Source organism: Hyperolius riggenbachi, chromosome 1, assembly GCF_040937935.1.
Source record: "Hyperolius riggenbachi isolate aHypRig1 chromosome 1, aHypRig1.pri, whole genome shotgun sequence".
In the NCBI taxonomy this organism is placed as follows: Eukaryota; Metazoa; Chordata; class Amphibia; order Anura; family Hyperoliidae; genus Hyperolius; species Hyperolius riggenbachi.
Genome location: NC_090646.1, coordinates 220,776,106 through 220,804,016, shown reverse-complemented (window position 1 = coordinate 220,804,016; position 27,911 = coordinate 220,776,106). Strand labels below are relative to the sequence as shown.

General features: G+C 43.0%; 1 protein-coding gene across 2 annotated transcripts in view; it reads right to left on the bottom strand.

Moving 5' to 3' along the window:
• Positions 1-27,911, bottom strand: part of LOC137571512 (bifunctional heparan sulfate N-deacetylase/N-sulfotransferase 4) — a 472,192-nt gene that overhangs the window by 164,736 nt on the left and 279,545 nt on the right. The gene's annotated exons all lie outside the window — the stretch shown is intronic.

Genomic DNA, 27,911 nt, shown 5'->3' with positions numbered 1-27,911 from the left:
CCTTTAAGTAAACAATGCCCTTGTCAGTAAGAATACAGTCAATTAATTAATGTATTCAAGATTTACAAGATTTACAAGAAATTCCTATGTTATTTTTCTAAATGATATTTAATCAAAAAATGAGTCTATTTTCCCTCCTTGCACTGTGTTTTAAAAATGTTCACAATGTATGTGATTCCATAAATGGGAATATAAAACAAAACTGAGCTTAATGTATAGCTTCATCTGTTGTTATTTAGACTTTGAAACTTACAAGAAAGCCCATTTACTGCATCACTGTCCATTGCTGTTCCCTTTCTTATGACTGTTACAATGGCACATTGCTATTTCAAGCAAAAAAGTATTATTTTCATGTCCGCAGACGTTGATCCCAACAGATGTCTACTATGCAAAAGTAGACAACACAGATGGCACATACTCCTCAAGATATTCTCAGAAGAGTATCATTTTATTCATAGCAATTATAACAGACATATTAGATGAATGTTCACTGTACTGGAGCAAATGGCATGTGGAGTTATCATATCAATGCATATATAAGTACAGATAACTTGCTCTCTTGAATGTCCCTGCATTTTATCATCAGAGATATGTCTGTTATTTGCATTATCTGCATTCTCATTCAGTCTACTGAGATTCCTAAAATGTTTATATATTACAACAGTTTTTTATGGTGATCATATAATAATAATAATAATAATAATAATAATAAGCATTATTATTAATGTTGTTGTTGTTATTATTGTTGTTGGATTGGGCCCATAGTATACAGACTGTAAGCAATTGTCAGCAAGTCATATTGCTGTAGTTCAGCAAATCAGTGATACATTATAACTTCAATATTGTTCATAGTAAACTTTAATTTATCGATTGCATAGTTTCATGTATCCTTTAAAGGAGGTTTTGCATACATGTAAAAAAGGCGCCCAGTAAAAAGGGTGCCAGATATAGCCGCTAATAGAATATCGGTAAAATTCCACGTAAGCAAAATTAGCACATTATGATCACCACTAGTTGTGATTACTCTACTGTTTCTCAAGTCACTGCTCAGATGGTTTGCATGTTTCACTGTAAAAGTTGCCATTTTTGTACCTTACATTTAATGCCCCTTTTCTCCTTACTTTTGCCCTAGGTCATATTTTCACGCCTTATCAATAAAATGCCCTTTATGCAACCATCAAGCAGGACAATACTCATTCGTACTTTCTTATTTGCATAGAGCTAAAACATTATTTTAAACATAACATAAAAAATTATCTCCTAGGAGAAATTTTAGGAGAAAAATTGTGCTAAGTGTCCAGGGCCCATATGCAATTTACTTTTTCTCATGAGTTTTCTCCTACGAGATAATTTTTCATCTTCTCTTCAAAATAACTTTTCAGCACTCTGCAAATGGAAAATGTTGAAAAAACATCTTTTACAAGGTGTGAAAATATCACCTAGGCAAAAACCTAGGACAAAAAGTTAATTGAATATGAGCCCATAAAATTGTTGCTTCTGACTTTGGAACACACAACACACATTCCACAGTGATGCACCCTACCAGCAGTAAAGATGTTGCGAACTGTGATAAATTTAATAATGTAAATGAGAGAATGGATTGATTTTACTATGGGTAAACATTGGCTAAGTCATTTTTAAATGAATATAAGCAATCATTGAGTTACATGTAGTTATGTTCCTCTTTAATTACATCATACTGTATAGTCATCAGCCATGCACTGTGCTGTGAGCAACTCAATGGCAAATAATTTCAAAAAATTCCCTGAATAATATATTTGATAACATAATTAATTGCATGGTATGCATTGTTTTATTTAACTTATTTTATATTATGTATGTATTTTCTGGGCAATTAAGGACATTCTTAATTGGAAAATAAAAATAAAGTTGTACCAACTGTTTCTTCCTCATCCTTTTCTACCAGTGTTTTGCTATGCGAATTAGCAATAAACAACTTCCTGCCATGTCTGGGTACGCTGTTCTGTGCTCTGAATTGTGCTTCACAGCATCTTGATTACAACTCATTAATGAGCCTCATTTAATTAGGCAATTGGTAATTTGCTGTGTACAAAACCACATCCTGAATTGTTTATTAACCTAAGTATGCTCACGATTAGGATACTGCTGTATCTGGGAGAGATTTTCAGATCTAAACTTAACTGAAAGACTTTGATTCTAAACGCTGAATCATTTGGAGAACAATTATTTTGATTGGTCCAGGTCCAAACTGTAAGGCCCGGTTCACATTAGCGTTCCCTGTCTGGATTTTCCTGATCTGATCCGGACCGTATACTGTACAAACGGAACGTACGTTCCGCATAGCAATGCACAGTCTATGCGGACGTTCACACATGTCCGTTCCGTACAGTACGGAGCCGGACCGGATCCGGACTCCAGACACTTTTCCAACATGCGCTATTTTTTGGGTCCGGATCTCCGGCTCACGCACCCGGACCGGAGCCGGACCTGAGCCTGGCAGCACCATCCGGAACACAGAAACCAATGGGAAACGGAAGGCACAGAACACACTGCCTACAAAAACCTGACGTTCTACCTCACTTCCTATGCATATCCAAGCGGCCATTTCGGATGGGGACACATGGGCCAAGCATGTCTGGAGTGGAGCAGCAGTGACAGAAGTGCTGGAGCGGTTTGGCAGAATGTCGGAGGTGGAGGTGAGGCCTACAGCGGAGGAACCTGATTCTACAGGTGCACCAGGTGCACCTTTTGCTGACCCCAAATTTTTTTTATTTAAATTTCACTATTTTTGGCCCACGGATCCGGATGGCAGCCTGATGCATGCCTGACACAAACGGACCGGATCCGGATCGGAACAGTACGGTTCTGATCAGGATCAGGTCCTGATCCGATCAGGATCCGATCAGGATCCGGTCCGTTTACTTGCCAAAACGCAAGTGTGAACGGGGCCTAAGCCTTTGTGCATGTTATGCAAATAGGAAAACCTAAATGAATAATTTTTTTTAGGTGAGCAACTCAATCTGTGTGAAATAGCATTTAGTATAAGCAGCATGCTTAATGTATCTCTGTGCTACCTTCTGTACTTCCCTTTGCAGCTGTGCAGACATATAATTTACCAGACCCACTACCAAAAATGTGACATGTGGAAAGGAAGTTAAAAAGAAAGGGCACCTCAAGGAAGTCTAACCTGGTGCATAATACCAGTTGGAAAATGGAAATTTGTGTTTATATGTTTCAGGTTGCTGATTCTGAGCTGACAACCACTGTGAAGGCTTCATGCATATGCAGTCTTAAGTCTGTCCCCACACTGTTTTACTGTCTCTTTGGATATAAATCACTCTCTAAAAAGAAGAAGGGCTATTCCTGTGTATCTTCTATAAAAGAAAGTGATGGTAAAAGAACTTTACTTGAACCCTTGGAGCCAAAAGGATTTCAGCAACTAATATAATCTAAACTTGAGGCATCCTTTTAAAATAAAATAAAGGTAAAGTCTCCTCTTATCAGCAGGGCTGTCATAACATGGTTTGTTCACGCTTTTGGATGTACAGAATTACGTTTATTGTTGTGAAGACTGCTCCCATCTCATTAATTTAACATTCCAGTTTAAAATATTTAAGAACGATGTAGACATTTACAATGAACTGCCTGATCTAACACTTTCTCTTAAGGCGCGCAATAAAGCATATTTCATATGGGAAACATTCTAAACTGATAAACTGAATATACCATGTATATGTAGGGATAAGCCCTCCCTTGCATATGCAGGGATAAGCACCCCCCAACACACACACACACACACACACACACACACACACACACACACACACACACACACACACACACACACACACACACACTTCTGCCCTACAAAAAAGGCCAAAAGCTCTGATCTGCCAATTGGCCAACCTCCAATGTGCCTCTTTTCCCCCGTACATTGGAGCATGCCAGTATATGCAGAGAGCGCCACTGAGCAGCATGCTGCAGAAGCTATAGCTACCTATCCTCACTCTGCCTCAAATCCTTTAGTGCCCCATGCAGCTTCTGAACTGGCCACTATAGCTCCAAGCTCAATATGATGTGACTGCAGTGAGCTTAGAGCTCTAGTGGTAAGTTCAGAAGCTGCATGGGACACTAGAAGATGCAAGCTGGTGCACGGTCAGGTAGTTATACCTTTTTTTTTTTTTTTTTTTTTTTAGCTTGCTCCATGGTGCACTCTGCATATGACCCCTCATTCAATTCCAAAATTGTAATTATGTGCAAACCTAAGCGTGGAATTTTACCTTCCGTGTAAATGAAAATGAGCACATTATGATCATCACTAAAAGTTAATCTTGATTGACATTCCCATTCTCCTCAGGAGTTATAACACATTTTTACTTGAAAGAATTTGAGCTCTATTTCCTACTTCCAAAAGGATATTGGTGGTGTTTGTGTTGGTTTGACATATTGAAAAGAAACTGCAGTCAATAGAATAAAATTGCTTATTTTTTGTACAATATTCATTTTTTGTGTTTGCCCACTGTAAAATCCTTCCACTCCCTGATTTACTTTCTGAAATTTATCACATCTTTAGTACTGGCAGTGGCAGGCTATCTCTGTGGAATGTTTGTTTACTGAGAGTTCTAAAGCTAGTAGAAAAGATCTCTGTCTTCCCTGAATGCGCCAGGGTGGGGTGAGGGTGGGTCCATATAGTAAGAAGCCTAGGTTAAGTCTCATTGGGAGGGTGGGGCTGCATAGCAATGTATAGCTACAGGAAGTGTAGTAGAGATGTACAGAGGCGCCAAAAGGATAAAATTCGCAAAAATTGTTAAAAATGTTAGGGAGGCGATGCTGTCGATGAAAGTAATAACAAATTTATTCGCATACTCCAAGAGACAACTGGCAACGCGTTTCTGTACATCTCTACTACATTGGAAGTCCACCCTTGGTGGAGGGGTGTTACACCCTCTTTTTCTCCTATCCACAGACAGCGACGTCTTAGTCCTGAGAGGGGACAGGCCTAAACTCCTCACCTGCCTCAACAGTGGTTGCCTTAGCAGTAACCCTGGTTTGTAAATATATACACTTACGATTTATTTATTTCCTTAATTCCAATACATACTACACTATATTGGGCTCTTGGTTTTCTGTTTTAATAGCTACAGGAAGTGTTTCTGATGCTGAAACCAAGATTGTTCATATACAAGTGGGTCTCCTTAATAATATACTGCATTCTGCTATGTCATTACAGTTCCCTTTTAACTGTCATTTTATGGTTCATTGTAATGGAATCTTTTCATTATGTAGATTTTTTAAAACAGGTATCAGCAGAAGTACATTTTGATATAAGTAAGGATTATCTGAAATCAATACATCTTTCTATGATATGTTTACATTGCCTTATGTCTTAAAGGGAAGGTCCAAGCAAAAAAAAAAAAAAATGAGTTTAACTTACCTGGGGCTTCTACCAGCCCCATGTAGCCATCCTGTGCCCTCATAGTCACTCACTGCTGCTCCAGTCCCCCGCTGGCAGCTTTCTGACCTCGGAGGTCAGGGCCGCATTGCATACATTTTTACGCATTCCAGCTAGTGCAGGAACAAAAATGTATGCGTTGCACCACTAACGCGTAAAAATGTATATGTTAATGTTCCTGCACTAGCGGGAATGCGTAAAAATGTACGCAATGCGGCCCTGACCTCCGAGGTCAGAAAGCTGCCAGTGGGGGACTGGAGCAGCAGTGAGTGACTATGAGGGCACAGGATGGCTACATGGGGCTGGTAGAAGCCCCAGGTAAGTTAAACTCATTTTTTTTTTTGCTTGGACCTTCCCTTTAAGGATAGGAGGATATGGTAAGGGCAGCTAATGTATTAATTTTTTTTTGGCCATTGTGCATTCAGCCCATATTACGAGAGCACATTTATTTAAGTAGTGCTTTGGGTGTGTTGTGGTGAATGTTACAAGTTGGTTTGTCATCATATTTGAGTTAAAGTGGGAATTTGAAAAGGGAATGTGCTATGTTGCCTCCAGATAATAATGTAGCTGGTGTTCCAGATGATGCTATGGCAGTAGTTATTTTATTCTGAGCTCTGAAAGTTGCCAACAGTTTTAAAAAGGTTTTACTAGTTTGTCCTGGAGCGTGTAAAAATATATCCTTTGTCATTTTGCGTCACCTAAATATTTAGTTGATATACTTGCAACTGTTCGGCACTTGCACGCAGTACATTATCCGGTTCAGCGCCGCAGTGCCGAAAATCTCATGCATCCGAGCAACGTTCACCTCCCATTCATTCGCCTATAACTTTATTGCTACTTATCACAATGAATTGATCTATAGCTTGTTTTTTTCCGCCACCAATTAGGCTTTCTGTGGGTGATACATTTTGCTAAGAGCCACTTTACTGTAAATGCATTTTAACAGGAAGAATAAGAAAAAAACGGAAAAAATTCATTATTTCTCAGTTTTTGGCCATTATAGTTTGAAATTAATATACGCTACCGTAATTAAAACGCATGTATTTTATTTGCCCATCTGTCCCGGTTATTACACCATTTAAACGATGTCCCTATCACAATTTATGGTGCCGATATTTCATTTAGAAATAAAGGTGCATTTTTTCAATTTGCGTCCATCACTATTTATAAGCTTATAACTTTAAATAATATAATACCATATTCTCTTGACATGCATATTTAAAAAGTTCAGACCCTTGGGTAACTATTTATGTTGTTTTTTTTTTTTTTTTTTTTAATTGTTTTTTTTTTATATAAAAAAAAGTGTATGTGGGTAATTTTTGGTGTGGGAGGGAAACTGCTAATTTTAAATGTAAAATAATGTTTTTTTTTAACCAAAAATGTATGTGGGTGCAGTTTACTATTTGGCCACAAGATGGCCACAGTGAAAAAAGTCCTAGATGCGAACCAGCTCGCATCTAGGAACTAAAATGCTGAGGAGTTGTTTCCTGGGGGCAGAAATACCGCGCTCTCTGGAGAGAAAGCGTCGGTATTTCTGCGGGGAAGTTAGATCAGTGAATGGGAATTATATTCCCATTCACTGATCGGGGGGCTAGCGGCGGGCAGCGGGAGCACGCGCGGGGGCGCGCCCGATCGCTCGCACGAGCCGGCGGCAGCACCAGTGCCTATCTGGACGAGGAAACTCGTCCAGATAGGCCGAACTGGTTATTTTGCAAATACTGTTACATAATTTGTTATACAGTTTTCAGTTAGAAGAGATTTCAGTTAGAAGTGGCAAACCATTGTTGTCTAAAGTATTAGCATGACTTTGATAATTAACTACTAGCCGACCGCGTCACGCCGAAGGGCGTGGCCGCGGCGGCAGCCCCAGGACTGCCTAATGCCGATCGGCGTAAAGTCCTGGGCTGCTCTGCTTCGCAGGAGATTGCACGCAGGGTGCGCGCACATCTCCTGCTTGGTTGGAGGATCGGAGCTCCGCCTTCAGTCTCCGAGCGGCGATCGCTGCTCGGGAGACTGTTAGATGGTGAAACAGCTGTCTAATTACAGCACTGCAATCTGCAGCAGCGCTGTACTGGGGACAGCCGGGTGACATGGCTGTTCCCTCCAGAGGCAAGTAAGTGATCGGCTGTCATAGGCTGGAGCCTATGACAGCCAATCATGCTGATTGGATGGCGGGGAGAGGGAGGGAGGGGCGGTTACAGTAGTTTAAAAAAACATTTATTTTTATTACAAAAAAACATACAAACATACAAATAAACAAACAAACAAACAAACATAGGGGCGATCAGACCCCACCAACAGAGAGCTCTGTTGGTGGAGAGAAAAGGGGGGGGATCACTTGTGTGCTGTGTCAAGAAGCCCTGCAGCTTGGCCTTAAAAAGGAACTCCAGTGAACATTTTTACTGTTGACAGGTGATGTAGCTGCTTCATGTTTTTTTGCCAGTTGGAAACAGCTGTAAACAGCTATTTCCCACAGTGCAGCAAGGTTCACAGACAGGAAACTGCCAAGAGTACGTACTTTTCTTGTTTCTCATGGGAGGGGTTTCACCACAATATCAGTCATACAGCGCCCCCTGATGGTCTGTTTGTGAAAAGGAATAGATTTCTCATGTAAAAGGAGGTATCAGCTACTGATTTGAATAAAGTTCAATTCTTGGTCGGAGTTTTTCTTTAAAGCTGCAGTGGCCAATTTAATGAAAAATGGCCTGGTCTTTAGGGGGGTTTAACACTGCAGTCCTCAAGTGGTTATGAAGTATGTCTTTTTTATCATTGTAACCAAGTTGTGACCTATTTGTAACTGTAAAATATTGGTTGACTTACTGTCCTTCTTTAATTTTCATAATTATAAAGGACTGAGATTACAAAATATTACAATTATAGCAAATACTTCTCAGAATTTGCGTGCTGTTTGATGTACACATGCCTCCTGAAGTTTCATAAACGGTTGATTACAATCTTCAAGGATTCTGGTCCTTTCTATATATATGATAACCTTGTTATACTCTTTGTATAGGTAAAGTTATTTTTGTTAGGACAATTACAATTTGTGGTACTTTTACTGTATCTACATTCACATTCTCCAATCACAGATTTAAAGTTTGAAGTAAACCCAAGACAACCCTCTCCCCCCTCAAAAAAAAAATGTATATGCAAATTGCCATCATAAAAACTGAAGCAGCAAACTTTGTGAAAAAACAGTGTTTGTGCCATTCTCAAAACTTTTGACCATGACTGTAGGTTGTGAGTAACCACTGAAAACTAGATTAAAACTGTAGATATAGATATTCTTGGAATACTAAGGAGATGTGTAATATGTATAGTCATTTTACAAAGCAGGAAATCAAGTTAACATGTAAGAGTAATGGTGATGAACTCAAATTTTGCACAGAAGTAATTTTACAGTGAAATTTGCAATTACGATGCAAAACCATGTTGCTAAATTTCGAACTGTTGCAAAATTAATTTCACACATAATAGTGCAAATAGTGCGATTATTATTATGTGTAATATCACACTGACTCAATTACTAATTTTATAAAAATAGAACTCTCTTGTGACTATAGACTTCAGTGTATTTCTGCAAGTATAGCTGGACCTAGAAAGGCAGTGGTAGAAAAAATAGTGCTTTTTGCAAGAACTGAAATTGCCCCCCCCCCCCCCCCCCAGACATATGACACCCATTTTTGTAGATAATATCAGCTAAAAATACAAATTAATGTTTTAATTCTTTTAATTTATAAATTGCAATTTCACCATCACTCCAAGATACCAAATTTGGCTGGTAAAACCCCCCCACTACCAAAACCATATGACCATTACTCTCTCCCTCTATGGCAAATGTGGCCAGTATGAGTTTCCATCCCCCCTTCCATCCCAACAGCAAGTGTGGCTATGACCACTCAACCTCCCCCCTTCCCATTGGCATGTCTGGCAAGTCCAACAGAGTCCACCTGAAAACGTTTGGTCACATAGCCTTCTGTCATGCTGCTCCCACATTATGGAACGCCTTACCTAAGATCAGGACAGCTCCATCTCTGGATGTGTTTAAATTCAATTTGAAAACTCGTCTGTTCAGTTTGACATTTTCAGAAATATAATTTTATCCTCTGTGTTGATATTTCATCCTACTACAAGTGACTGAATCCGAGAGAGCCTAAGCGCTTTGAGTCCTATGGGAGAAAAGTGCTATACAACTGTTATTGTTACTGTTAAGTATAACTTCACCACTCCAGCCCCAACAAAAAAATGTGCTAAATATAATTCCTCTTCTTAAAGTGCAGTCATCATCGTGGCACTTTTAATGCTTGTTACTGTAAGAAAAATATATTCAATAATTAATGTTGATAACTAATATACAAGGTGGATACATTTTTTTAAAAAGACTCTGGAGTTCCTCTTTTATGCAGTAAAATGATTATATAAATATATAATATATCTAAATGCAATACTTATGTACTGTGTGTAGAAAAAAAAACCTCTTTAAAATGTACACCATATTAAACTAATTAATCATTTTGTACCGTAAAACACTATTTATAATTGTATCTACAGTATGTGAAGCACCAGGTGGTGATGTTGAATGTTTGTGTTGATTTGGATATACAGGGTTTAAAATTTCACTGTGAAGTGAATTTGTTGCATTCACACACTAATTGTTCCCAGCTGTGAAACTTTGCGTACATACTATCAACATTCTAAGTATATGTACAAATGTTCCTGTAGAGCAGATGTTTGTCTTTAATTAGTTGTGATATAATATGTGTTGTTTTTCTCCCTATCAATCAGTAATGTGGCCTTTCCACTTTTCTGCACGCACATCTTCAATCAATGTCACAGAGTCTCTTTATTGGGAAAGAAACACCTTTATATACTGTATATAGACTCTTTTAGCTTTTATGAAGCTAATCATACATGATGTCATTATTTAAAGAACTAGAACATGATGATGCTCTTAAAATAAAACGGAGCTTAAAGCAGATTGGTGAACCATATAAATTGTCATTAAATAAACATATCACCTGTTTTCTAAAGTTTTCAGTACTCCATCCTTCATATTTTTGCCGTTCCCCACCGCTGTTTTATAGTAAAAAAAAAGTGTTTAATTTTTCCACAGGTGTCCCTTTCCTCCCTCCGTACTCAGGAAGCCCAGCTGACAGGCAGTGCAAGGTAGGGAAAGAGAAAGCTAAACACCTGAGGTCATCTCCTCCTCCACTCAAGCATGTAGAGACTTGCCAGAGCTTTTAAATAGCTTTTGCAGGAGATCAGATTTCACTCTACCAGCTCTACCAGTAACATGTTACTGGGTACTGCTAAGGTGTTCAAATGACACACTGTATACAGTTGAAATGGTAATATTATAATCATATCCTCTATGATCACTATAAAATATGTAACATATCTCAGAATAGGATAGGTTCTCTTCTTCAGTGCTAACTATAATTATATCATAAGAATATCCTGTACCAGTTTACACTGTACATTCTGATGTAGTGTGATTCAGGACATCTTGTCTCCTTGACAGATGAGATTATTATACTGAACAAACGTCACTTAAAGGGACTCAGAGATTAAGCTGAAAAAAGATTTTACACATACTTGGGGGCTTCCTCCAGCCCCATCTGTTCCGATCGCTCCCACGCCTCCATCCTCCGCTGTCCACAACTACGAGAACTGGGTCCCGTCACTGACGTCATCTGAGCCAGCCTACGCAGGAGATGTGCGCCCTCTACGTATCTCTCCAGTGGCTGCTGGAGAGATACGCAAACAGCGCACTTCTCTTACACTAGATTGGCTCTGACTGATGGCAGTAGCGGGACCTGGTTCTCGTAGCTGCGGGCAGTGGAGGACGGCAGCGTGGGAGCGATCCAGGCAGATGGGGCTGGAAGACACCCCAGGTATGTATAACATTTTTTCTTTGTTACATCTCTGGTTCACTTTAAAAATGAAGTTTTAATAGGGAGTTGTGTCATCTTCCTGAACAGGTAGTTTCTGTTTATATATATTTGCTCTATCTTCTACCTATATAATTCTAATTCTATATAAACATTTGGACACTATCTTAATATTTACCTTGACCAGAGGTGTATTTTGCCTTTATCATTTGGTAATGAATGTTGGCTAAGTTTAAAGGGAGCAGCAGATATCACATATAAAGTTTAAGATTTAAAGAGTAAAGTTTAAGAGACAGGCACAATGCCTCATCCAGTGTATCCAAATGGTAATCTGTAGCATGGCGTACATGTCATTTTGGAGGCAAGGCTTTTTGGCGCAAGGTGTGCTGCTGCACAAATTCGGGAAGTGGAGGAGTTGGTGTGTTAAATACTAATCCCCCTCCAAGTCATTGAAACTCAGAGGGAGAAGTAATTTGGGGTCCAGCAAATGTCTGTGCAATTTACTGTGCAAGAGCAGGGACTATAGCAATACTGCTATAACCATGCTAAGCTTTTGTGCTACATGGTGCAAAGCAGGCATCAAAAAGCCCTGCTTCATGTAGCCGTGTCCTGGATTCTTTACCCTTCATTTTCCTGCACTTCCTCCTGTTTTTATGTGACTGTTAGTGCTGTTATGTTTAAGGAGGAGTTGGGGAAAGCTTCTCCCTGCCCTTCTTTTTTCTCGCACTTTCTCCCCCTCCTAGGTTCTTCTCCCCCCCTTCTCACTGGTCTCAGCTGCAGTCAGAACAATCTCTGCAATGACACACTGCAATTCAATGCAAGCAGTCTCCTGCCCCCCCCCCCCCCCACCCCACCCTCTGCTGACAGCTTTCTCCTACCTTTTGACCACACACACAAAAAAAACCCACTGTTAACAGCGTTGTGAACAATGTAATGGGCTGAATCTTTAAATTAGTGAAAAAAAAGCTATTTTTGGATTTTTTCAAATAAATGAGACATATTATTATTGTGCATTTTAATGTCTGTGGAGATGTCCTGATGTTTTAAATTCTTCTTAGTGCTCTTTAAACACTCAGCTATTTTTGTCCTGTAGTCTGTCAGTCCACATGGGTTTGAGTTTGACAGGAGAAGCCTTCTTCTCTCTTGAGCTTGAGGTGGGGAAATTAGTTGACAGAAAGGAATCTGGCCCTTGTCACAGTAAATAACTCTTGTTTCTTTATTCTAATTTGTGTTGTTCTCTGAAACTAACTGATTGCAATTATCTACTAACTTTGCTGATGCACATTATATCCCTTTCCACATCTGCTTAGAGATACTGTCACTGTGGGTTTTCCTTCACTAAGACTGAGACCCAGAGGTATGAGGATGGTCACTCTTCCTCAGGTCACATAAACAGTAGTTCAGGTTGCTAAAATAGCTAATTCAAATACTAGATGACCTTTTGTTGATATATACTGGTAAAAGAGGTACAACTTGTGTCAAACAAGATTAGGAAATTGTAAAGCGTTTGATGTCTGTGCTGCAGGGAGTGGCTGTTATAGGAGCTTCTAACCAGATACTCTAGAATTCTTTTTTTCTATATAATAGCTGAAAAGGTAGCTTCTATGCAAAGAGGAAAACAATCCCTGAGTCCTGCAAAGTGTTAAGGACACATTGTGCTGATAACTGGGTTCTGGGCCGGGACAAGGTTCTCCAGCACTAGAGGTGAAGATCTCACAGGGTGTTAGCCCCACAACTGTGCTTTCCATGCTGTATGCCCCTCTTAATATAGGTAGACAGATGTGACCCCAGTATTAGGCAGCTTCCTCCCCAAGTTAGATAGCTAGATGTTTCCCCAATAATAGATACCCCTCCCAACATGCAAAGTTGCAAGTGGAGCAGGAGTTGATGTGAGTAGCACTCCAACAGACTCTGTAATGGCCAGATGTGGGGGGGAGGGGCACTCTACCTTGACAACCCTTTTAAAGCTGAGCATCGACCAAAATGAAATTGTGATCGATTTAGATAGATTTGAGAGAGATAGTTTGTATAGTTTGTAGCTTTCATCAGGATATTACTGCTCTTTTTGTCCTTGCTGGGAAGAATTTGCTTCTGAAAACTCATGGAACTGTTTATTCTGGCACGGTGGCACCAGTGGTTGGCGTGGGGTCTCCCAAAGCGTAGTGTTTAAGCGGTGAGCCAGTTTTCACCACAGTGCCCTGCAAGAGACAATGGACTGATACACCTACTGGGAAATTGATTCTTTTTACCTGGTGGTCATGTCACAGCCAACAAGTTGTCCCCACTTGAGATAGTAAGCAGATAGCTGGCAACACACCTACTGTAGGTATCTGTGATACATATGAAACTTTCACAAGGCAATTTTGACAGCAGAGGAAGTTAACATATTTACTGATACTCTAATACTTAGACTTTTCAATGCTGTTTTTTAGTGCATTATTCATCACTTACCCATTTCTTTTCATTTAACTAATGGTTTTTGTCAGGAATATAGCAGCTAGTTATGATGTTAAGGATAATAAAGGAACATATTCTTTCATTTTTCTGCCTTGTTCCGTGTATGTCTGCTAGGAGGGAGCTGTTGCCTTGAGTTGCTTGGGGCAATGAAATGGGTGATTGTCTTGACCATATGAAGTACTTTGAGTTTCTGTATGCAGTTCCTCTGAGAGTGGTTCCCTGCTAATGGGATTATCTGCCTGGCTTTTTGAACTCAGGAGATGGCCCATTGTCTCAATACACAAAGCAAGACTACCAGAGTCTGGAGACAGTGGAAGCTAACACAGGAATGTTTGAAATTTACATGACAGCCTACTGGGAATGGGTGAAGTCCTTTTGATACCATTTTTTACCTGTGGAAATTGAATTATGTCTGACATTTAATTAAAACTAGTTCCTCCCCTCCCCAAGGTAGTTGCAGCCTCCAGGCATATCTCACAGTATAAAACAGCAGCTAGGATAGCCACAACTGGTAGTTCTCTGGAGATAGCAAGGACGCTAAGCGCTGCCCGACTACTGGTCGAAGCGGCATGCTCCCGCCAATGACGTTCAAACAACGCGGTAACGTTTATTTTTCCCTTTTATTTCGGCAACCTGTCTTGTGTGCATCTTTGTAAACTCTTAATCTTGTAACTTTTTACTTTGTAACTTTTTTACTTTGTTTTTTTGTACATCTTTTGTATATATTATTTTCTGCATTGTTCCACGTTTTCCTGGAATATTAAATTGTTATTTAATAAGCTTGACTTCTGCTGTACTAAACTAACACTCATAGCCTAGAAGAGACTGAAGTCTAACTGTGTATAAGTCCGTGCCTGATTGTACGTTTGGGCAACCCTACCGTATGAGATTGTAATTGCATTGTGTGTGGGGGTATTTGTCATACGTTGGCCTAAAGCGCGCAGCTGACCCAATGAAAAGAAAACACCATTGTGAGTAGCTCGACAGCAGAGTGGCTAACAGTATCGTTCGGAACGACTGTTAGTGGTTTTGCTTCACTATAGTGTAAGATTGAAACTGTGCGTGTGTGTGCGTGGCGTTCCCGTATTCGGCCTAAAGCGCAAAGCTGACCCGAATACGAAAACACGGATTGCGTGCTGAGCACTCGACAGCCCAGTGGACGTGTCTAGCAAACCACTAGTGGTGGCTGTAAGAAGCTTTTTATGGGTCACAGCCTTGTTTGTAGCTTGAATAAGGCTGCTCCCCGCTTGATCTGATCAAACCCGCAGTCGGGAACCATATACGCAGGCGTGCCGCGGGCCGGTTCCTGACAGTTTCCCTTAAAGCAAATTCCTCTTTGCTGTGCCTGACTAAATGTTCAGCTTTCATAATGCACTCTCCTTTCTAAAGGCTAAATCTAACCTCCTCAAAATGTAACTCCATTCATGATATCTTATCCTAACCTTAAAACAAAAACAGGGAGCGCTCCATAGTAAACATAAAAACTGGTTTATTTCGCATTACAAGTTATACTCACAATGTGCTAGTATAAAATTCGCCTACCAGCGGTAAGCCCTTCCGCTTAAATCCTCGGCAGCTATGGCGCTCACGCTGTGGCCAGCAGCGCGGTCCTGATGTGATCCATAGCTCGTCTCTCGGGGGTGGGCGTGGCTTAGTCCGAACATGCTTGCTGCGTCATTACGCGTTTCGGCGCTCTACACCTTCGTCAGATGACGCTGCAAGCTAAAGCACGTCCTTTATTTGGCTGCCTCTCACCGTAGTCATAGCAACGGTTACTGCGGTGATAGGGAGACTCGCCATAACGCAGACTGCAGTTGCAGCGGTGATAGGAGGATTTGTCTGGGGCGGATAGGGGGTGGGTGGTTTATTGTAATTATGCAACCCACTGTACATTACCTATGATCAAAATCAGAACCGCTCTATTGGCCCCTATCAGTGCGTCAGAAGTTGCTAGCCATCATTTCCACGGTTATTGAACATAAAGACTGCAGAGGTTGTTTTGAACAGCTGTTTGAGACCAGGATTGAAGCGCAGGGGTCGTTTGGATTTCTTATCCTAACCTTCCTGCCTAATGCTGTCTTCTTTCTAATGCCCAGTCCTAACCTTTTTAATGTAATTCCTTTTCTGACATAAAACCCTATACTACTCCTAACCACAACCAATAAAAACTGGCCTCATTTAACCTTATCTCTTGGCACTAATTCTTCAATCATCATCATTTTACTCTTACCAAAGTCTGCAGGACAAATCTGTATGTGATTGCCCTGGACCACTGAGCCTTCCAAATTCTGAAAACTGCTTTCCTTACGTCTGTGAGTAAATTCAACAAGAAACATTTCTCATGATCCGCACCATCAATTTAAATCTTTATTAAGGTATAAAGTTAAAACATGCTAAAAAGCGTGGGTCGTGCACAGATGACGCACGGGTGTTTCGGACTTCCACAGTCCTTTCTCAAATCTTTTCAGACCCACACTAGCTATCTGCAAATACCCACACTTTTTATCATGGTTTAACTTTATACCTTAATAAAGATTTAAATTGATGGTGCGGATCGTGAGAAATTCTTGCTGATTACTCCTGACTCCGGAGTGGATCCCTGCACATCAAAAAATTAACCATTGGTGCAAGAACCAATTTGTAAGAATATTGTTGTGAGTCAATTAATGGAATATAGTGGTAAATGGCTGGCCAAATAGGGGTAAGTGTCAGAGGGTCATTTATTTATTTTTTTGCACTGAAAATTTCAGCAGCAAACCTTTGGATTTAGGTGATACTTTTCAGCTATAAAATGCTTGATAATAACATAATTGTCATCCTTCTCTGGCAACAATTCCACAAAAGCATCCAGAGGTTTGACTCACTCCTATGCTGTTAAAGAGAATCTGTAAAAAAAAAGTTCCCCTGGGGGCTACTTACCATAGGAGGGGGCGGGGGAAGGCTCTGGATCCTAATGGGGCTTCCCTTGTCCTCCTGTGCAGCACGGATACAGCACTGGGACCCCCGGACACTATCAGACATCAATATTTACCTTGCGATCCAGCGCAGGTGCAATACCATCTTCGCCCCGAGCCCGATCTGGTCCACTCTAAAGTGCAGGCATCTCGTGCCTGTGCAGTAGAGCAGACCCGATCAGACTTGGCTATTTCCACCAGAGCCATACAAAGAAGATGGTACTGCGCTTGCACTGGATTCAAAAGGTAAATCCCGCCATGTGCTTGCGTGCATCTACTGAAAAGCTTGTCAGTGGATTTTTTGGGGGAGCCAGTGCTGGATGGGGCTACACAGGAGGACGAGGAAGCTTTGTTAGAATCCAGAGGCTTCCCCCTCCCAAAGTAAGTACCTCCCAGGGACACTTTTTTTAAATTACAGATTCTCTTTAAGTATCTTGCCCATTGCTACTATAGCAACTGATACTGATGGCATGCTTTCTCAAAAGAGCACAAATACAAGTCAATGTCTTGTCAAAGAGCATCTCCTCTTTGGTCAGGAGACAGTGCTATATAAATACATAACAGTAAAGCCTATTTTGCTTTATGGTGTCAATGCAGGATGAAATGTATTTTCTAAATGTGAGCAGGTTAATGCCATATTTGCTCTTGCTCCTGTCTTTTAATGTTATGTGTTTGCAATCTGTGTGCTTCAGGAGGTTTGTAAAAATGGCCTGCGCTGCACACTAGATTCCTCTGTCCTTTTGTAGAGGCTCCCTGACCAAAGTATTAAAGTAATAAAAAACACAAATCATAATTGTGGAGCATGATGATGTAATGTATAATCATATGCTTCCTGAGCACTATAGTATAGGAAAGTTTAATCTATTAATAGAGGTCCTTTTGTCCAGTGCAAAATGTAAATACATTATAAGAATTTTCATTACCAGATAGCTAACGTTGTACTTTCTGATGTTCTGTAATTCAGAACATCTGGTCTTCCTGACATTCAAGATGGCTTGTACTATTGATAAGAGGCTGTCTCTTGGTATAAGATTAATCAGTTTGTTATGCTTTGCAATTAACTGTGCAGATTATATTGGGGAAACATCACTTGATTCAGTGCCAGAAATTCAGCTTGAATACAGAGCTGTGTTGATGGCTCATCAGGCCCCATCCTCTTATGTACTGTTGCTCTACTGTGATTTATATTTTAACTATGTTACTCCTAAATTACATCAGCCTTTTGAAGTTGTTTTATATGAATGAGGCCAGAGATGTGTTATATCATCACTATTACAACAAAGTATGCTTTGCCCCCTATAATGTTGATGTTGGGAGTCTATTATAAGCCCCAAAGTCAGTGAGCTACTCTCTACAGCAATGCACTGAAGATACTTAATAATAAAAATAACATTTTCTAAAAAATAAATAAACTGAAAACAGATTAAAAGCACATACAACCAAGGAAGCAGCGTATAAACACAAACTAAAGACCACAAAGCCAAAGTCACGAGCCAGATACAGCATCAGAACTCGGCGTCAGAACAACAAGTAAGAAACAGGAAAACATTTATCCACAAATCAGCAGCACAGAGAGGTCTAGTGAGTGACTTCAATATTTTGGCAATGTGTCAGGGAAGAAGGAGCCTTTATATAGGAAACTCAGATGTGCTGCATTCTAAACACAGACAGAGATTACTCGAACCTCCGATTTTAGGTTCGCAAACCTCGAACGTGAACTTCCGCAAAAGTTCGGGTCGCGCGAACTTTTGCGAACCACAATCAACTTCAATGGGGAGGCGAACTTTGAAAACTAGAAACATTTATGCTGGCCACAAAAGTTATGGAAAAGATGTTTACAGGGGTCTAACACCTGGAGTGGGGCATGGCGGAGTGGGATACACGCCAAAAGTCCCAGGTAAAAATCCGAATTTGATGCACAGCAGCGTTTTAAGGGCAGAAATCACATTGCATGCTAAATTGGAGGCCTAAAGACAAGACAAACAACATTTATATCGCACTTTTCTCCTGGCGGACTCAAAGCGCCAGAGCTGCAGCCACTAGGGCGTGCTCTATAGGCAGTAGCAGTGTTAGGGAGACTTGCCCAAGGTCTCCTGCTGAATAGGTGCCAGCTTACTGAACAGGCAGAGCCGAGATTCAAACCCAGGTCTCCTTTGTCAGAGGCAGAACCCTTAACCATTACACGATCCAGCCACTTGCCTAAAGCCTAAAGTGCTTTAAAACACCTTGCATGTGTATACATCAATCAGGTACTGTAATTAGTGTACTGCTTCACACTGACAGACCAAACTCACTGTGTAATGCACCACAAACAGCTGTTTGTGTAGTGACGGCCATGCTGGACTGGTGCGCACCATGGCCAGAGTGCAGGAGATAGCAGTTTTCAAGTCCATATGGTCACCAGGCCTGTCCAGCTGAACGAATTTGGTCTGTCCACAATGAAGCAACAACCTTATTATCTTGGGTGTGCCCCCCTCAAACACTCATATAGCCGGTGGTCGTTGTTTCATTGTGATACGCAAGCCCCTTCACTGCGGCAAGGTAATGATCACGAAGGGAAATTGACACATGTACATGCCTTTTGTTTTGTTGTTGCAGCTGCAGTGCAGCCAGAAAAATTAGGCAGGCATGTACACACACCAGAAAAAATTGTTATTGGTTTTGTTGGCCTTAAAAATTCAGGAATCCGCTTGGAGTCCTGGACCCTGTTGGTAGTGGTGGAGAAGGCAAGCAAGCGGCCTGCAGGAAGAGATGCTGTATGTGGAGTGACTTAGTCTTGGGGAAGGCAGTCACGTGGTGTGCAGGCAGAGATGCTGTGTGTGCGGACTGACTTAGTCTTCTGGCAGGCAGTAGCCCTCCAGGATCCATGCCTCATTCATTTTGATAAAGGTGAGGTACTGAACACTTTTGTGACCTAGGCGACTTCTCTTCTCAGTGACAATGCCTCCAGCTGCGCTGAAGATCCTTTCTGACAGGATGCTTGGGGCAGGGCAAGACAGAAGTTGGATGGCAAATTGTGACAGCTCTGGCCACAGGTCAAGCCTGTGCACCCAGCAGTCCAGAGGTTCATTGCTGCTCATAGTGTCTACATCCAGACATAAGACCAGGTAGTCAGCTACCTGCCGGTTGAGGCGTTGGTGAAGGGTGGATGCAGAAGGGCTAAGACGAGGCGTTGGACTAAAGAATGTCTGCATTTCCAACATCACCAGGAGATCGCTGGAGCATCCTGTCCTTGCCTGCATGGACATGAGAGAAGGATTACTGGCAGTAGTACCTTTATTCCGTTGTGCTGTGACACCCTTAAATGCACTGTAAAGCATAGTTGCCAGCTTGTTCTGCAAGTGCTGCATCCTTTCTGCCTTCAGGTGAGTTGGTAACATCTCCGCCACTTTGTGCTTATACCGAGGGTCTAGTAGCGTGGCCACCCAGTACATGTCATTCCCCTTGAGTTTTTTATATGGGGGTCCCTCAACAGGCTGGACAGCATGAAAGACGCCATCTGCACAAATTTGGATGCAGACGTACTATCCATCTCCTCTTGCTCTTCCTCATTGATGTTAGGTAAGTTCTCCTCCTCCCCTCAGCCATGAAGAATACAACGTGAATTTTGAGCAGCACAAGCCCCCTGTGATGCCTGCTGTGGTTGTTCTCCCGCCTTCTCCTAAAAAAAAACACCTTCCTCATCATCTGACTCCTCTTCCCCACACGACTCTTCCTCCTCCTCCCCCCTCTGTGCTGCAGGTGTTGAGCAAATATCTGGTTCTGCTGAGAATTGATCCCACAACTCTTCCACCTGTTCCTGTAACTGTTCCTGTTCACGCTCCTCCACAGCTTGACCCACCACTCTATGCATGGCACGCTCCAGGAAGAAAGCATATGGGATCAAGTCGCTGATGACGCCTTCACTGCAACTCACCATGTTTGTCACCTCCTCAAATGGCCGCATGAGCCTGCAGGCATTTTGCATGACTGTCCAGTAGTTCGGCCAGAACATGCCCATCTCCTCAGAGCATGTCCTTCCAATTTAGTTGTAGAGATACTGGTTGACGGCTTTCTCCTGTTGTAGCAGGTGGTTAAACATCAGGAGCATTGAATTCCTGCAAGTCGGGCTATCGCAAATCAAGCACCTCACCGGCAAGTTGTTTCTCCACTGAATATCGGCCAAGCATGCCATGGCCGTGTAAGACCACCTGAAATGCCCACACACTAGACTGCTTCAGGACATCCTGTAAGCCTGGGTACTTACACACAAATCTCTGAATTATTCGATTCAGCACATGTGCCATGCAGGGTACATGTGTCAACTTTCCCAAATTCAAAGCCGAAATTAAATTGCTGCCGTTGTCACACACCACACTGCCGATCTCCAGTTGGTGCGTGGTCAGCCACAGATCCACCTGTTTGTTAAGAGCAGCCAGGAGAGCTGCTCCAGTGTGACTCTCTGCTTTGAGGCAAGACATGTCTAAGGTGTGACACTGTTGTACCTGGCATGCAGCATAGGCCCTGGGAAGCTGGGGCTGTGTAGCTGGAGAGGAGATCACAGCACCAGTAGAGTTGTACTGCCACTCACCAAAGGAGGAGGAGGAGGACAACAGTGAAGAGGACATAGCAGGAGGAGTAGGAGGAGAAGCAGAGGCGGTGGCAGCAGGCCTGTCTGCAAGCCGTGGAGGTGTCACAACTAGGACCTAGTGCACAGCCACGTACTCCCTGCTTGCCAGTGGTCACCAGGTTGACCCATTGGGCTGTGTAAGTAATGTATTTGCCCTGACCGTGCTTGGCAGACCAGACATCCGTGGTCAGATGGACCCTTGACCCAATGCTTTGTGCCAGAGATGACAACACTTGCCTTTCAACTTCATGGTACAGTTTGGGTTTCACCTTTTTTGAGAAATAATTGCGGCCTGGTATCTTCAACTGCGGTGTCCCAATGGCCACAAATTTTCGGAAGGCCTCAGAGTCCACCAGCTGGTATGGTAACAGCTGGCGGGCTAACAGTTCCACCAAGCCAGCTGTCAGACACTGGGAAAGGGGGTGACTGGCAGACATTGGCTTCTTCACTCAAAGATTTCCCTCACAGACACCTAGCTGCTGCTGTGGGCAGAGGAGCAGGAACCGCTCAAGGTGAGAGGCGGAGTGGAGGAGGGTGGCTGTGATTGTGAAGGTGCAAGGGAGAAAGCAGCTGAATATGATGCACCTGAAGGAGGAAGAGGAGGGTGGCTTTGCTTTTGTGTGCTGCTTTTCCTCAGGTGGTCTTCCCATTGCAGTTTGTGCCATTTCTACATGTGCCTTCGGAAGGCAGTTGTCCCTACGCGGGTGTTGGCCTTTCCATGGCTCAATTTTTGGTGGCAGAGAGAACAGATGGCATTGCTCTCATCTGAGGCAGACACACACAAAAATTTCCACACCACTAAGCCCTGGAGTGATAGCACTATGGATGGCGTCAGCAGCTGAAGTTGAAGGGCATGTTGGCTGACTGTCCATAGGTGGCGATACATGGCGCTGGACACTGCCACCAGCTGTTTCTGACAACGAGCTCCCCCTGCTTCTTTCAGGAACTCGTCTCCTCCTACTCCTCTCTGACTCCCGCTCTGAACTGTCCCCAGTTTATCTCCTCTATTGGGAACATATGTGGCACCCATATCATCGTCATCATCATAATCATCCTGCCCACCTTCGCTTGCCTCAGACACCTCCAAAACTGCACCAACAGCAGGTACTTCATCATCCTCCACCGATCGCGGCTAGCAGACCCTTTGTTTACATGCGTACATCGCTGCGGTCTCCATCAGCACTGTACGAGGCCTTGGATCACCGTCCTCTCATAGGCTGATGCCTATGAGAGGCGGAACAGGACGGACCACCATTCTGTTCAATACAAAATCTCGGAGGGGAGGAGGGAAGGGGAGGGAGGAGGGAGGGAGGGAGAAACAGCCTCATACAGGCTGAAGAAAAAAAAAAACTGCCACAGCGATCGGACACCTCCAGCAGCATGTCCCCTAGAGACAAAACAAGGAGGTGAGTCCGTTTGCTGGGCTCCATAGGCTCCATAGCTGGGCTGTGCAGGAGGATGAAAAAACTGCACAGCCCAGCTTAGAAAGAAAGAGTCTGGTCATTAGGGGGGTTAAGCCTGGGGACCTTAAGGCCTCGTTCAGACTATACGCGCTGCCGTGCGCATTTTGGCAGCGCGTATAGAGTGCGACACGCAAGAACGGTAGAAGGGCATAGACAGCCCTTCTACTGTTCCCATCATATGCGCTGCGTGGCAGCGCAATTGCGCTATCGCGTACTGCACGCATTTTTGTGAATCGCAGCGCAGATCCCATTCATTGTAATGAATGGGATCTGCAGCGCAGCGCATAGGAGCGCAGATGGCGTGCGATTGGACGCGTTGCGTTACGATCGCACAGCCATCTGCTCTAAATGATGTGAACGAGGCCTTAGTGGTTTATCTATTTTACCATTTACCAGAGGTACAGTCCATGTGTAAATGAAAATAAGGAAGAATAAAAACGTACTTGTACGTGATTTACTTGTAAGAGGCTATGTGCTAATAGAACTGTAGTTTACTTATACCAGGATCATATGATTGGGTGGGAAAACTATGTTGAAAAATTACTGATATTTGCAAACAAAATGTAGTCGCACAATCATACTTCTTAATCAATACTCGCAGTACAGAGGAAATGTTTGACATTCTCTTTTCTAAGCTCAGAAACTATTGGGACCTGAACTTATGGTGATAACACAAGAACTCTACTTATGTGATCTCTAAAATAATGCTTGCGAGGCTAAACTGCTGTATGAAAAAGGCTATTTTGCTTAATGTCATCTTATTATCTAAAAAGAGTGTTAGGTATGAATTAACTATAACTCAGGGGCGCCTCTAGCCATTTTGTCACTCCAGGCAAGAAAACCTGTGCCCCCCATGGTGACCCCCGCCTCCAACCTTTATCCCTGTCCCCCACCCCACCATACACACACACAAACACACACTAACACTATATGCTCATTACGCAATAAATTACACAATAAATGACAAGTCCTGACTCATTACTCATTACACAATAAATGACAAGTCATATCATTAACCCAATTCTTCGCAGCATTGCTCACAAACTCTGTCCACCACAGCTTGCCCACCTCTAGTGACAATTCACTACTCCCCCAGTGACAGCTCATAGCCCCCAGACACAGCTTACCCCTACCCACACTTTACTGACCCCTGTTGTGACAACTCACTCTTCCCCAGTAACAGATTATTTTCCCCATAGATGTTACTATGAAGGCTACGGCGATGACTATTGCCATTGTGGGACTGTTTACAACACTAGCATTAACCTCCTGGGGACCACCTAACGTAAATCCTACACCGCACTTGTGGCTGCCTACATCTGATGCGGTGTAGGATTTACGCCACCTGCTTTTACCGTTCCCAACGCGATCGCATGCACCGAGAGGGGAGATTAAGCTGTCATATGACAACTGACATCTCCCCTCAGTGATCTGGAGCCATAGAGATTGGCTCCTGATCACTACGATCGCTGGACGATTGTAGTGATCGCTGAAAACAGCTGCGGTAGGAGGGGAAAAAAAGGTCCAAGATTCACGTTCCTGATGTTCCCTCGGCAATTATCACTCCCCCTCCCCTCTGTCCGGCATACCTGCTTGCTCTGCCTCTAATGTCGGGTCCCAGCGTGATGACATCATCAAGCCAGGACTCAGAACATAGCGACAGCGCAAGCAGGGAAGCTGGGCAGAGCGGAGGGAGGTAGAGTTGCTAATCGCTGGAGCTGGGGAGGTAATGGCTGCTGGCTAATATACTGGGGACACCCATGCCTAGCTAAGTAGCTATCAATACTAGGGAAACCTCTGCCTGGCTATCTAAACTGGGGACACCCAATATGCTACTCGCCATAATTTACTTCAGTAAAAATTCAACTTTTAATGCCTTTTGGTGTGCCCCACTCTTATAGTATTGGGGGCTATGAGCCCCGGTCAGATCGCAGGCTGTTGGTATATAGTCATGAGTGCAATCTTGGGCCACTGAGATGTAGGCCCCACACTGCATGGACTTTACCATCACACAATGTCAATGTAGTTAGTTTAGCGGCCACTGGGTGGCTATAACGAGCCTCCTGGCCAGCCTTGTGGATCTGTATTGTTGCGGATTCTAAGATTTACGTAATTTGGATGTAGTTTGTAGAAGGTCCACAAGATGGCAGCAACCCGTCCCAGCCCCCTATGCGTCTACGCGTCTGATTGACGCGTACGGGATGACGTCGTCTTACGGCCCCATTGGAGGGGCGGTCCCAGCCCCCTATGCGTCCACGCGTCTGATTGACGCGTACAGGATGACGTCATCTTACGGCCCCAATAGACGAGCGGTATGGGACAGATGACGCAAAGGGATGCGCCCCGCTTTGGTATGCGCCTGCGTGAGTCTAGCGCACGGCGTGCTCCATTGATAGGAAGCTTCTGAGTGGCTGATTGGAGGTTGTACGGACACCACTCACGCCATACAGGTGTGCCAGGGAGGTGAGTTGCTGCCATTGGCCTGCGATGGATGGGGAGGGAGTGGCCACCCGGTATATAGGAGTGGGGATTCACTGAGGGGGCAGATGGTCTCGAGAAAGCCCTCATAGAGGGGCGAAACGATCGTCGACCTGCCTTCGCACCAATTGTACTACCTCCTGTCTGATAAGTATTGCTGTTTTTTGCCTTTTATCTTTGGAACAAGTTTTATTGGAAGAATTGCATTAAAAGTTGAATTTTTACTGAAGTAAATTATGGCGAGTAGCTCCTGGATATTTCTTTTTCTCTCTACAATGTTATAGACAAAAGCTGTTTTTCATCCGGATGTTGCACCGCTGTTTTATTTGCAAATAAGTTGTAAGGCATTGGTGTGCACTCGCTCTCATATCTATTTGCCTGCATACTGTACATACTATTGAACTGTCAAGCTGAATGCACCCAGCATACTGTATGTTTGTTATGGCTCACGCAGCGTTAGCCGCAGGGCGTCAGGACGTAGCACCATTATTTGAGAAGAAAGTAGAGCTGTCTTTTCTGACCTTTGAACTACCAGTGCTAGAAAGAAAGCTGCTACGTGCCCTGGAGAAGGAGGTTAGGAAGTACTGGACTATAGTCTTCCTTAAACAGTACAAAGAGGTGCGGAGGGCCCCGAGGGGCATACGAATCATCAAAAAACTGGCCCAGGCAAGGGTCAGACAGTCATCTAAAGTAAAATGTGAAGATCTCATGCAGGAATTTACAATGAGATTTCAGGAAGTGGTTCTAGAGGAAAATGAGCTGGACTATGAAGAGATTGAACAAGAAATCAATAAGCTCAAGGAAGCTATTATTGCAAAGTCTAGTGAGTCACACCTTGTTGAATGCCTTAAAAAGTTTGAAAAACAGCTCATCAATGTTCAAGAGCAAGTTAAACAAGAAAAAAATGATACGTTTCTGAGAGACAAGCTGGATTATGAATATAAACAGGCCTTTGATTGGCGTGGGGGGAATGAGAGTGGATTCAAACCAAGAGGAAGTGGGGGTTATTACCCAAGGGGTAGACCAAGGAATCCACCTAGAGGAAACCCACCCAAAGGTAACCCACCAAAGGGAAAACCAAAACCACAAGGTCCAAAGAAGAACCCTAAACATCCTAAAAAACCTGTAAATGAATCAGGGGATAGCTCCCCACAATCCACGTGGCCAAGTAGTCCCAACACAAGCTTTGAGGAGGAAGTATGTTCTGAGGATGACGTCCCTTTAGGAGAAGAAGACGAGTTAGGCGCAGTAGGTGGCGCAAGAGATCCAAAAAGTGTGGGGAAAGGAAAAGGCATCCTCAAGAAACAGCAAATATCGTGGGAACAGAAGGAATTGAGACGCTCCCAGAGGAACAGGAACGACAAAAACTAGACATTATTAACCTGTCGAATCTGGAATTGGATGAATCCTGTATTTCACTACTACGTAAGGGACTTAATTTTTGCCCCAATAGTGAATTTGAGGAGGTTGAATTTGAAATAGAACTGTTCAAAAATGTTAGAAATATAGCTTGTCATCGCTATTTTGAATCACAAAAGAAGTTGGGTTTTTATAAGGAACCGCCTTCCCCTTACCAGGGTACCAATTCCGTTGATTTTGAGTGCTGAATTTTCAGACACAGAGCAAACCTGGATTAGAAACATTTGTGAGGATCATGATGAGAATAACACAGTTTTCTCTAGCAAAGGATTAGAGGTTCCCTCACATATTGGGCCTGCATCAAAATTCAATCCCCAAATCACCCCGGGGTCTGCCCTAGAGGTTTTTTATAACAAAGTGAGGCAAGAAGTTAGAGCCCTTATCTATCCTAAATCAACACAAAATCTTACAGTGGGGGAAAAGAAATCCCTCAAATGGTTGCAAAATCAAAAAGATGTTTTGGTGAAACCATCCGACAAGGGTGGAAACATCGTATTATGGCCGAGATTAATGTATGAGGAGGAATGCCTTAAACAATTGGAGGATGGGATTACTTTTAGAAAACTGCGGATGGACCCGACAGAAGGACATATGAGGAAATTAAGAGGTTTACTCAAAGGAGCAGTGGAGGCGGGCATAATGAGCAGAACATCCGCAAATAAATTGATCCCGGCAAACCCAAGGAAACCCGTATGGTATTGCATCCCAAAAGTACATAAGAATATGGAATGCCCCCCTGGGCGCCCTATTTGCTCGGCAATAGGGTCAGTGTTTGAATGCTTATCCCAGTTCCTGGACTTTAAACTAAGACCCTTGGTTGAGGCATTACCCTCTTTTCTGTTGGATTCCACAGATGTCCTGAACAGGCTTCGGGGGTTTTAATGGAGGGAGGGATATGCACTAGTTAGCATTGATGTCACCTCCCTCTACAGTAGAATAAGACACAATGACGGACTGGCGGCAGTCAAGTCATTTTTACCACTTCTGCAGGAGAGTCCAGAGGAAAACTCGTTTTTGTTGTCTGGCCTGGAGGCGGTCCTGACCGGCAACTCCTTCCTCTTCGACGGGCGGTGGTACCATCAGGAGTTTGGCACTGCGATGGGGACCCCAGTGGCCCCCACATTTGCCAACCTCTTCATGGGGCACTGGGAACTCGAGCAGGTATTTTCCGGGAGGGGTGGGGGTGCCGCTCGGGTCCGCCTCTGG